General features: G+C 39.4%; 1 non-coding gene across 1 annotated transcript; it reads right to left on the reverse strand.

Moving 5' to 3' along the window:
- Nucleotides 1-7,620: 7,620 nt before the first annotated feature.
- LOC128133118 (small nucleolar RNA R71) lies at nt 7,621-7,727 on the reverse strand. The gene has a single exon (XR_008231306.1). It is a non-coding gene; the product is annotated as a small nucleolar RNA R71 (small nucleolar RNA).
- Between the last annotated feature and the right edge of the window lie 4,324 nt (nt 7,728-12,051).

Genomic DNA, 12,051 nt, shown 5'->3' on the forward strand with positions numbered 1-12,051 from the left:
AAGTTTATAACATAATATAGTTTGAAATCTTGATAATCAGAATATTGATAAAAGTTTCCATAAACAATGTTCATTTCTAAAATAAGTAAATAAGTTTTCATGAAAAGAAGTTCGTTGGTAAAGCGAGTAATAAAGTTTCCATAGATAGAAATATATTGCAAATATGAGCAAATAAGTTGGCATAAACAAAGTTCGCTGTCATCATGAGAGATAAAGTATGTTGCCCAAATGAGTGCAACGTTCATATTCTCATGGGAAATAAAGTTTCCATAAATAGAAATATATTGCAAAAATGAGTAAATAAGTTTGCATAAACAAAGTTTGTTGTCATCATGAGAGATGAAGTATGTTTCCGAAATGAGATGCAACGTTCATATTCTCATGGGAAATAAAGTTTCCATAAATAGAAATATACTGCAAAAATGAGTAAATAAGTTTGCATAAACAAAGTCCGTTGTCATCATGAGAGATAAAGTATGTTGCCCAAATGAGATGCAACATTCATATTCTCATGGGAAATAAAGTTTGTTGCTAAAATGAGATACAAGTTTCGTTGTCATCATGAGAGATAAAAGTATGTTGCCCAAATGAGATGCAACATTCATATTCTCATGGGAAATAAAGTTTGTTGCTAAGATGAGATACAAGGTTCGTTGTCATCATGAGAGATAAACTATGTTGCCCAAATGAGATGCAACATTTATATTCTAAAGGGAAATAAAGTTTGTTGCTAAAATGAGATACAAGGTTCGTATATGCATAATGATTATATCATGAGTTCACAACCCAATCCTAATGACCGAGGGTGTCGTCTTCTATGTCTATCGCTAACATAGGGAAATCTGGTAAAAGGCACTCAAGCGAATCGTCGGAGTGAGGAGTTGTCTGCCTACTAATAATGCTATCCATAATAACCATGGGCTCAAATGAGTTAATGAGTTATGTGAACTGATTTGAGGGAATTAAACGCGATACGGCTTCATGAATTAACAATAGCATACACATACATAGGAAATCACTTTTGATACAATTGAAAATAAGTACAACGAAGATAATTGAGTAAACGACATGCTTTTCCACCCTAAAACATTAAAAACCAAAAATAGGGGGAGTCGTAAATACTCACAATGCATTGAGATGATGCAAATGGTGCATTGAACCACATTCCACTAGTACCACTACCGATTCCTACAATAATGGTATACTCTAGTGAGTCTCTATGTCAAAATCTAATGCTAATATACTAAATTCTACATATAGAGAAATGCCAAATTTTTGTTCTAATATTGGTTTTATATTAAATGGGTAACAATTTTCTGAAATGATGATATTTTATAACTCATGTGATTAAGATAATTTTGGATATTATTCTCCAGATTTTTGTAATAATAATGAGGGTATTTCTACATTTAAAGGTGTTTTAAACTCCTAAAAATCCAAAGTATTATCAAACAATTTTCAAAAATTCTCAAAGTTTGTATTTTCAATCAAAATACAGTAGAGCTCTTCCAGAAATTTTCCCTTGAATTTTGATGTGATTAACTATTTTTCCAAATTTTTAAGCCTACATAACAATATAAATTCGTGAAAAATAGTATCCAGATGTTAAAAATTCCTAAACTTTTTATAATACTGCCGCTAAATATACTTAAGCTGGGAAAAATATAAAAATGGGCTTCTAAACAGTTTATCATGAATTTATGATTTTTGTGCATTTATTCTAACAAAAATGGAAATAATTAGAAGAAAGTTTCCAAATTTGCCCTAACATTTTGTAACACTGTTATTATACATATAGAAGCTGTGAAAAATATAAAAGATACTTTTAAATTAGTTTTGGTATTTTTGTTTGTTTTATTCTCTTGAATATTCATTAATTGGTGAATAATTATCAAACAGTTCAAGTAAATTACCAACATTTTTGTAAACTTCATTTACAGTGTACATAATCCGGGAAAAATACCAATGGTGACTTTTTATACACTGTAATCTGATTTTGTGGATTTAAGTGTATTTAATCTTAGAAAATAGAAGAAAAATAGCATACCGAATAGAAAAATCATCCAAATTTTTATTTAGAGTTATAATATATTATAAGGTCTTCTGGTGAATTTTCATGAATTTTGGATGTATAGAACTATTTTTCCCATTATTAGTCCATTATAAATACAAAAATCAGGGAAAAATAGGTATGCATTATGAAAAATCCTGAAAATATATTTCTGAGTATTCCACATGAGGTAGGATCTGTGAAAAATCTTAGATAGCCTTTTCACATTCCCTAAAGTGGTTTTAGGATCGATTGCATATGCTATAATATTCAGGTGTTCTAATTTTCCAAATGCCTAGGACATTAAGAGGGAAAAAGGAATAGAACCAGATATGACTAAAGTGGTTAAACAACTGTTAAGCGAAATATATGGTTTGGTAAGGATTGGTTGCTTATGGATAGTTGGAAGTATAGTAATGAACGACCATATTGATATAATTCTGAATGGATAGGATTCTGTTAAGAATGGATAGTCATATGCCAATTATGGAAAAGTTTCCATAATAGGAGTTGCAGATTAAGAATATATGAGAAAGTTAGAAACTTTTATGCAAGAAGGATGTTCAAATGAATGTACTTTGAATGTGAGACATCGCTTGTACCAATGGAGAGTTTTGTAATACCGTTAGTCAAGTCTCTATGGCTTTTGGCACCTAACCATTACAAAAGAATCATTGCATGATAGTTTAGAATGTAACAAATTACAGTAAGTGGCAAGGACTTGGTATTCTCACACTTACGATTAGAATTTGGGATTGTGTAACAACGTAAATTTTCAAAACATTTTTTTTTCATTTCTTAAAAACATGTTTTCATCCAAAACAAGTCATAAAGATCCAATGTATCATATCATAATACAAATCATATAAATCCCAAGATCATAAATCCTCCGTCAGTGTGTACAGATCACGCCGGCGCCTTCCCACGGTCCTCGCTAGTACCTGAAACACATACACAACAACTGTAAGCATAAATGCTTAGTGAGTTCCCCAAAATACTACTTACGCACATACGCCTTTCCAGGCCATGACCTTCAGGTCCATGTGTCTCAGGGGACTTTCGTCCCGACCCGGTAAACCTTCCGGTCCTACCCGAGTCGACCTTCCGGTCCACATCACAATGCCTTCCGGCCCATAACATAAAATGCCTTCCGGCCCATATCAAGCATATCATACATAGCACATACAAACGGTTAACTTATCATATTCAATGCATACAACTCATAACATATCCGACCTCTCGGTCACACATAAATACCCTTCCGGGTACAGTATAGTGAGAAGACTCAGCTCGCAAGAAGTCTAGAATCTCACGTGCTCGCTATCTCCGAATCTCGAAACGAAGACCCAACCCCGCCTAATCATAACGAAATATTATTCTAATTAATATAGACTTCCAGGACTAGGCCACACCCTTATCATTATCCCACAAAGGGGTAAAAGACCATTTTACCCTTCCTTGACTCATGTCGACCAAACCCTAAAAGTCAACGAAAGTCAACTGACCACAGTACGCGGGGCGTACCAGCTTCTGTACGCGGGGCGTACATCGATGAGTCACAATCGGGGGTCGCAACCCCTTACGCTGCGCGTACTGGGAGTTACGCCCAGCGTAAATCCCAGATTCAGCCATACCATATTTCTTGTCTTAAATGGTCAAGACATTCCTTCAACTTCTAGATCTGGCTCTCATTAAGCCTCCTAATCCATAAAGTCGGAACCTTTAAGACTTGGCATGGCTGTAAAGGCTCCTACACTCTCTAATACCTTCCTTTTCAACTCCAAAGATCTAGATCTCATGCATGGCTAAATATATACGTCCAAGATCACATTTTTATGAACATACAACTCAAATGGACCTGGAATATAGTAGATCTAAGCCAATGGAGACTACTTGCTCATAAAGTCTCCATCTTTGGGACCAAAACCCTAGAAATTGGTCCATGAAGCATACCATAAGAACTACGAGGCAAGACCTGAAATTTTTACCTTAGCAAGAAGCTCCAACCTTTGCTTTTCACGGATCTACACTTGCACACCAACTTCTAGCCTCCACAATGGACTCCTCTTTCCTTTTGCTACCTTGAAATGACACCTCAAAGCTTAAAACACTCACAAACAAGCTATGAACGAAGGAACAACTCTCTTAGGGTTTCTTTCTGAAGGATGGTGGCTAAGGAACCAAGCCATCTCATTCCTTTTATAGCGAACAACTCAAATTAGGGTTTTGGGTCTGGACCGATTACGCCCGGCGTAACCTTGGGTACGCCCAGCGTACCCGACAATGACGTTTAAATGAGGCACGCGAGTACGCGCAGCGTACTCCTTATACGCCCAGCGTACTCACCCAACACAAAGGCCCAAAATGACAAATAAGTAAAGATGAAGGGCTAATCGGTTGTACCTGAATTTCGGCTGTTACAATTCTCCCCCACTAGAACCAGACTTCGTCCCCGAAGTCTTATACCGAAAACAATTTTGGATGTTGCTCCCGCATCTCCGACTCGGACTCCCACGTCAGCTCGGACCCCTTCCGATGCTGCCACTGCACTTGCACCAAGGGCACTTCCTTGTTCCTCAGAACCTTAACCTTTCGATCCCTAATTGCCACTGGTCTCTCAACATAGTTCAGACCCACATCCACCTGAATATCCTCTAATGGAACCACAGCCGACTCGTTTGCAATACACTTCCTCAACTACGACACATGAAAGGTGTCGTGAATCCGACCCAGCTCCGCAGGTAGATCCAAACGGTAGGCTACCCTGCTTACTCTCGTAATTACCCTGAACGGTCCAATGTATCGAGGTCCCAACTTGCCCCTCTTCCTGAATCGAATCACTCCTTTCCAAGGAGAGACTTTTAAGAGTACCAGGTCACCAACCTGAAACTCGAGCTCAGACCGACGCCTGTCCGTATAGCTCTTCTGGCGACTCTGAGCGGTCAACAATCTTTGCCTGACCTGCTGTATCTACTCTGTCGTCTGAAGCATAACCTCCATACTACCCATTACCCGATGCCCCACCTCTCCCCAGCAGATGGGGGTCCGACACCTCCTCCCGTACAACAGCTCAAAGGGTGGCATAACAATGCTCGAATGATGGCTGTTGTGGTACGAAAACTCTGCCAAGGGTAAATAGGTGTCCCAGCTCCCTCCAAAATCCAAAACACACGCTCGGAGCATATCCTCGAGCGTCTGAATCGTCCGCTCACTCTGCCCGTCCGTCTGTGGGTGGTATGCGGTACTAATATGTGCATATTTAGTTCATATTAAGTATAGGTTTTTATTCATTTATTAGCTAAATTATTGCATTTTATGGACAAAAGGTACTTAAAAGTGTTTGAATTATATTTTCAGTCCAAAAATGAAGCTCAGAAGCAGGAGAAGCGGTTGAGAGATCGAGAATGGAACAAAGAAGAAAAACACCAAAAATGACACCTACTCAGCGAGTAGGGTCGAGTACTCGGCAAGTCCGATCGAAGATTCGAGAAGATAAAGACTCGGGATCCCAGAGACCTATCACAATACGGGGACTGAGAGATGGACTCGACGAGTCGCCACCTGACTCGACGATTCGATTCGTATATATATAGATAACTCCTCAGAACGATGGAGGGGAGTTCTGGGACGATTCAGAAGAGTTCAACTGCGATTCAGAAGGCAGAAAATCCCTAGAAGACGACGAGAGAAGCTAGAATTCAATCCCGAAGAGTAATTGAGGCAAAATTTCATCATCCTACTTAATCTTTTGTTTTATCATTATGGTTAAACAGTTTGACTTTGTTTGTTTGCTGTTATTTACTTCAATTATGAGCTAAAACCTTTAGACTTCTGTTTGGGGATACAAAATTGACAATATGGTTTGATTGATTGGTAGGATTAATTCTAAGTTGGTGATTTTTGTTATTTTAGCTTGCTAAAGAACCTTGTGTGTGAGTAATAATTAATTTTCTGTTAATAGGAAGATAATTGATTAGTATGAACATCTATTAATTATCAACCTCATATGCGAAGTGATCACTATGTCATATGTCTAGGATTAATGAACATGAAACTAGAGTTAATAAGAGAATTGAGTAAATTCATGTGCAAGCTTGTGTGATGACCATCAACAAGAAGTTAATTAAAAGACCAAATTAGTTAACTATTGCAAGTCTAAATTAACCCGAATAATTAATCTAGTGAATTTAATTAAATTAGACAACTGGCCACTGTTTAAGTTAGTTTATTTGCTAAGGATTAGTGTAGTGAATACAAATCTAATTATTTGAATCGGTAACCAACGAAAGAATTAATCCATTGCACCATTACCTTAAAATCAACCATATGGTCAATTGAGTTGAACTAAACAGAAGTTCCTTCCCAATTATTGAATCTAGTTAAGTTTTTGTTAGTGATAGTTAGCAAGTTTCTAGTCTTGAAAAACTAGAGAAACCCCATTTTTATTTATTAATTTAGATAAAATTAGTTTTTAATTTTCATTTGCCGTTCCCTGTGTTCGATACCCTACTTATCCAACTATACCACAATTGATAGGTTCACTGCCTTTGTGTGTTATTTTATAATTAAAAGTAGGTTTAAAACTAAGTGAATTTGCACACATCAAGTTTTTGGCGCCGTTGCCGGGGAACGGTTCTAAAAATTAACATTAATTTCTAATTTAATCGATCCTTTGTGTAGGATTTATCTCACACAAAGTTATTCAAAAGGTAAGTCAGTAAGTAGGATTAGTTTTAATAAAATTCCGTTTTTAGAGTAACTAAATTTTTTTCTGTTTTTGCCTTGAACTCGCCGAGTGCACTCGTGCCGACTCGGCGAGTACATCGTTGTTTCAATTTTAAATTTTTATTTTATTTTTGTTCTTTTTACGCATTTTCTGTTTTGTTCACAGTTGTTTCATGACCCGAGGATCTGATACACCTCTGGTCCCCCCTCTTGAACACTCGGAATCCGCGCTAAGGAGGAGCAAGGGCAAAGCCGTTGGAGAATCCACTTCTTCAAAGAACTCGCCACTCAAAAACCTCAAGCCCGTTTTTAGCAAGAAGAGGAGTAGCAAATCTGGAGCATCCAGTGCCTCTTTGACAATCGAAGACCCAATTCACGAAGATATCGAATACGAGACCGACGAAGAAGAAGAACCCACATTCGAGCACGACTCCGAGTTTGAAGATGATTTAGTCATCACTATGGCTAATATTGATGAAGTCCCCATGGGGGAATGGAAGAAAAGGATGCGTGATGACACCAGCCCGGGACTTGTGCAGCCCGCAATTCCCGCGACCGCCACTTTCGAACTAAAAGGTCATATTCTCGCTCAACTAAAGGAGATTCCTTGTTATGGGAAGGATCACGAAGACGCCTACAAGAACTTAGACGAAGTGAATGATGTGGCCGACTACTTCAATGTACCGAATGTCCCCCGCGAGACCCAGCTTCTTCGCATGCTCCTAGTCACGTTCAAAGGAGCTGCAAAGGATTGGCTAAAGTCACTACCTCCTGGATCAGTCACCACATGGGCCAAGATGAAAGAGGAGCTCATAGACCACTTTTTTCCGCCCTCCAAAATAGCCAAGCTAAAGAAAGCAATTGCCAACTTCGAGCAACATCCCAGAGAATCTCTTTATGAATCATGGGAAAGGTACAAGAGTTTGCTTAGAAATTGCCCACATCACAACCTTAATAGCCAACAAGAGGTCTCCATTTTCTATGATGGAGTTAATGTCACCACAAGGCAATTGCTAGATTCTCAAGGTCCACTCATGAAAAAGGCGCCCCCGGTAATCAAGGAGCTAATAGAAGAATTCTCTAAGCACTCTAGAGAATACCACAATCCAAGAAACGAAGTAAGTCGGGGAGTAGTGAATGCGGAAAATGATAGCATAGCGGCGGTGATAGCTAAGCTTGACAGTCTTGATAGAAGAATGAAAAAAATGGATCAAACAATCCCTGCTATGAGGGTGGGATGTGAAAATTGTAGAGGACCCGATCTCACCAAGGATTGTGATTTGGATGAGAATGGAAATAAGAAAGCTCAAGTCTTCTATTCAAGTGGCGATTGATACGACGAAAATTGGCGAAAACCTAAGAAGGAATGGCTCCCATACGAAGAGTATAAGAAGGCTAAGGAGGAAAAATACAAGTAGATGGAGAGGGGACTATATCAAAGAGAAGAACCAGTAGAAAAGAAGCTGATTTGGAAGAAATGTTCACTAGATTCATAGCCGCGTCCGAAAAGAGACACAATGATCATGATGCTGCAATACATGAGACCAAAAACATGCTAAGGAATCAGCAGGCATCCATTCTCAACATTGAGAAACAGCTGGGACAGCTTGCACACCAAGTGAACGAAAGAAGACTGGGTCAACTTCCAAGCAATACCGAAACCAATCCGAGAATGGAGAATGTGAGTGCAGTGACCTCCAGCAATGAAGAAATTTTCACACATGCACAGAGGATCTCCAAGAGGAAGACAGAAAGGGCAGAAGAGTCAGCTCCAGCAAAACCCGACCTGACTCGCCGAGTCCCTCTAATGGACTCGACGAGTCCATGCGTAAATGACAAAATTGTCAGTCCTTTAAAGCCATATAATCCTCCTTTGCCATACCCAATTAGAGCCATACCTGCGGAAAAAGTTGAAGCATATAGAACCTTTATGAAGCATGTTAAAGCCCTCCAAGTTAATATGCCATTTGTGGAAACGATGCTCCAGACACCAAAATACTTCAACTTGCTAAAATGTCTTTTTGCTGCTAGGAAAGATTTGGCTGAAGTCGCGGAGATACTATTGAGTGAGCTACCCGAAAAGAAGGGCGGTCCGGGGAATATTATAATTCCGTGCCAATTTGGTAATGAAGTTGTCACCCAAGCATTGACCGACTCGGTTGCAAGCATCAATCTGATGCCTTTCTCTTTCTTTAAGAGGTTGAACTTACCGGAGCCAAGACCGGTAAATATGAAGATCCATTTGGCAGACAAGACAATAATTCATCCATTAGGCGTTTGTGAGGATCTCCTTATTAAAGTCGATAAGTTCATCTTTGCAGTAGACTTTATGGTGGTTGACATGGAAGAAGACCCCAAAATTCCAATCATTTTGGGGAGATCATTCTTAAACACCGCATGTGCTTTAATTGATGTATGTGAGTCTACACTAACATTAAGGGTGGGTGATGAGTCCATAATATTTAAAGCCATACCAGAAGCCAAGCAAGAAGAAGATAGAAAGGGAGAAATCTCATTTATCCATTTGGATGATGAGATATTACAAAAAGAACTTGCACTTTTGCAAAAAGAAGATCCAAGCAAGTTTCTGCTACATTCTGGAGAGGATGGAGATGCTAACAAGGGCTCGGAGGAGTTAGAAAAGCTACTGGAAGAAGCCGAATCAGAAAATACCCAAGAAATGATGGAATATGATCAGACTCGCCGAGTCACTTTACTGGACTCGACGAGTCCAGTCGACTTTGATGACAACTTGAACGAATTAGATCTATTTGTTGCTAGTCCTCTGTATAATCTGAATTTGGAAAATTTTCACGATTCTTTAGAAGAACAAACAGCAGGAGGAGAAATGGAAACGGAAGTTCAACACGCCTATATAGCATGTCTTGATGCAAGTCCAATTGAAGATGGGGTGAGCACAGAAAAAGAAGGGGAGGCAAAAGAAAGGAGGGCGGAAGCTGATCAACCATCCATCACCAAACCTAGAGCACGCACCTTCACAAAATACGAATTAATTCATTTTGAACGAAAAGAAGTGAAAAAGAAGGGGAAAATGAATGGGGTGAAGAAGAAAAAGAGGAGAATGGAAGCCCAAACAGCTGAGGATGATGTTGTGAAAAAGAAGAGAGAGGAAGCAAAACGGGCTTACAAAAAGAAGATTCACGCTTACAAAGCGAAGTACAAACCACAGAAGATTAGGCGTGCATTCCCGATGATGGAAGATGACGAGACGTAGACGGGAAGGAGTCCAGCTAACGACTCCTTAAAAAGAAGCGCTTGGCGGGAGGCAACCCATTATTTAGAGTTTTCTTTCTTTTACTTGTTTTGTTTTAAATTTTTCGTTCGTTTTTAGACTTTTAATTCTCCAATTCATCGGATATGTCTGCTTGAGAGTGCATATGGACTAAGTGTGGGGTGAAATAAATCTTCTTTTCTAAATAAAGGACAAGAATTTTTTGAAAATTTTGAATTGTTTGCAAGAGACTCGCCGAGTCTGACCCTGACTCGACGAGTCCATATAGATTTCAGAAAAAATTGACATCGCGACACGACTCGCCGAGTATGACCCTTACTCGACGAGTCGTTATTATTCACAGAAAAAAATTATGATAAGAATTATTTTTACAACTGGTAAATAGGGTTTTAACCCTAAAAGAATCAGTTTTTACACACACTCATCGTGCTCTCTCTCTCTCAAGTCCCTCTCAAGCATTCATCTTCCTCTTCATTGCTCTTCAATTTTTTTCAAGTTCCATCGAAAAAGGTAACGAATTTCTTCCTCTTTTCTGTTAAAAGCATGATTTTAAGGCTATCTATGATGGAAATTGCATAGAAAAATCGATTTTGAAGAAAAAATTAAATTTCTAGGGTTTCGATTTTTCATGAATTATGATGTTTTGCATGCTTATTCTTTCCTAATACCTTATTAAACATGTGTCTAGACAAAACCCTTGAAAAAATTTTGAGGTTTCATGGTCCAATTTAGACCGACCCGCCGACTGACTCGTGCAGTTCTTGCAACTCGCCGAGTCGTACATGGACTCGACGAGTCGAGTCGGGAAACATATGCATGACGTCTTTTAATTATAATCTATGTTTCTGGGTCTTGTATCTTTGTTTTGCAAAAAGAATGTTCAGTAGGGGGCAAAGTTCTCGGGGACACCAAGGGGACTTTCCTTGGTTGAATTTCCCACAAATTGAGTCCGCTTCAACAATACGGAAGTGGAAGAAGAAGTTAGCCGACATAAGGAAGAAAGAAATATACGTGCCCAATAGGATAGATTGGGATTGGTTGCAGGGAGTACGCTATGAAGAGGAGTTAGCTCCTTATCTTTTAAAGGAGTTTACCCACGAAGGAGAAACGATGATTTGTGATGGGTGGAGCCGGGTCTTTCGAATTCAAGAGTCGGTGTATTTGGAGCTATGCCTAGAGTTCTTCTCCACGGTTTCTTTCACGGGGGGAGTGGATTGTTATCACCCAGCAAGTTTCAGTTTCTGCCTTGGGGGTGAATTTCATCAATGTTCGGTGATCGATCTTGCCTGGTGATTGGGAATTTATGACCAGCCCTTGGTCTCAACAGCTATCTTTTGGGCCTTTTTGGAGCAATCCCATATGGTGTTTCCCGATGGAGTGACGAGCACGGGGTGGTGGAATACGATTGGCAACAAAGTTTATATTCCGAAATTGGCACAAGAGGGGAGCATTCGATCGCCTACACACCGCCTTATTCATCGTCTCATTTCATCCACTATTAACCAAAGGAAGGATGATGACAAGGTTTCTAACCTTGATGTCTTCTACTTATGGAGCATTATCACACCCGGAGTTTTTTGTAATATTCCTTGGTGTTTGGCTTCATATCTATCGGAGGGTGCGGTCAAGGATCACAAAACTTCTCGCATTAATGGTGGTATGTTTATCACCCGGTTAGACAACTCGTTTGGGTTGATGACCCGTGGTGCATGGAACTTTATGACGATGATTCCTACACCTCCATTCAATCCAATTCTTTTTCGGCAGGTCAGGATTATTGAAGACTATGGTGGTGGTCATTATGCTATTCCGCATGATGATCTGGTAATTGGTCCTGAAGCACCGGGAAGGAGGGTCCGATCGAGGAGGGAGCGGGATGTGGAGGAAGAGCCGCCGGTGATTCCGGTTGATAATGAAGAAGTACCAATGGATTGGTACAATGTGGAGATGAGGCGGTTACAAGATCAGATGGCACGGGGCATGAATTTTAGCAATCAATCACATATCTGACTTTTCGATCACT

This window comes from Lactuca sativa, chromosome 3 (assembly GCF_002870075.4).
Source record: "Lactuca sativa cultivar Salinas chromosome 3, Lsat_Salinas_v11, whole genome shotgun sequence".
Lineage (NCBI taxonomy): Eukaryota > Viridiplantae > Streptophyta > Magnoliopsida > Asterales > Asteraceae > Lactuca > Lactuca sativa.